The sequence below is a fragment of the Anarrhichthys ocellatus genome, unplaced genomic scaffold (genome assembly GCF_004355925.1).
Source record: "Anarrhichthys ocellatus isolate YVR2014 unplaced genomic scaffold, GSC_Weel_1.0 scaffold7, whole genome shotgun sequence".
NCBI classification, from domain to species: domain Eukaryota; kingdom Metazoa; phylum Chordata; class Actinopteri; order Perciformes; family Anarhichadidae; genus Anarrhichthys; species Anarrhichthys ocellatus.
In genome coordinates, this window is record NW_022280037.1 from 9,601,520 (window position 1) to 9,602,209 (window position 690).

Below are 690 nucleotides of genomic sequence, written 5' to 3' on the forward strand. Positions count from 1 at the left end.
CCCCCCCCCCCCCCCCCCCCCCCCCCTCTGCTTTTACGCACACATGCGCAGGCTGCTTTTACTCGACACACACACACATTCCCAAATCTACCCCTTTGTCTTGGTCGCCTCTCGGCCGTAGCCCCGGCACAGGAATTCAGCAGGGGAAAGGAGGAGAGAAGTGTGTATGTATGGACCAGACTGTCTCCTCCCCCCACCATAAACGCGCACCACACACACCACACTCTCTCCTCCCCCCCCATGCCTCCTTGTGTGTATGTGTGTGTATGTGTCCGCTGTGTAGCTGACTGCGTACCCGAAAACCGTGTGACGGATGCCTTGCATAGAAAATAAGCTTATTTTTGGGGGGTACATTTGAAATGTATCCGTGTTATATATTCTTTGGAAAAATACGAAAAACTTGCAGGTGGAAAGTGAAGGGGAGAAACCGGGCGGACGCACGTGAGTCTCTCACTTATCCACTGCCAGGAAATAGAAAGGAAGAAACGCGTTTCCAGCAAGTGCCGCAAATTGGACTTTCCACCATCAGCAACCCTCCTCTCTCTCTCTCTCCTCTCTCTCGCGCCATCCCCGCTCCTCCTCCGTAGGTCTCCCCACTTATTCCCATCCAGCCTCATTCTCCCAGTCTCCGTAAGGGATCCCTCACACCGGAGCGCCCCCTGAATATTGCTTGTGGGGGGGGGGGGGGGG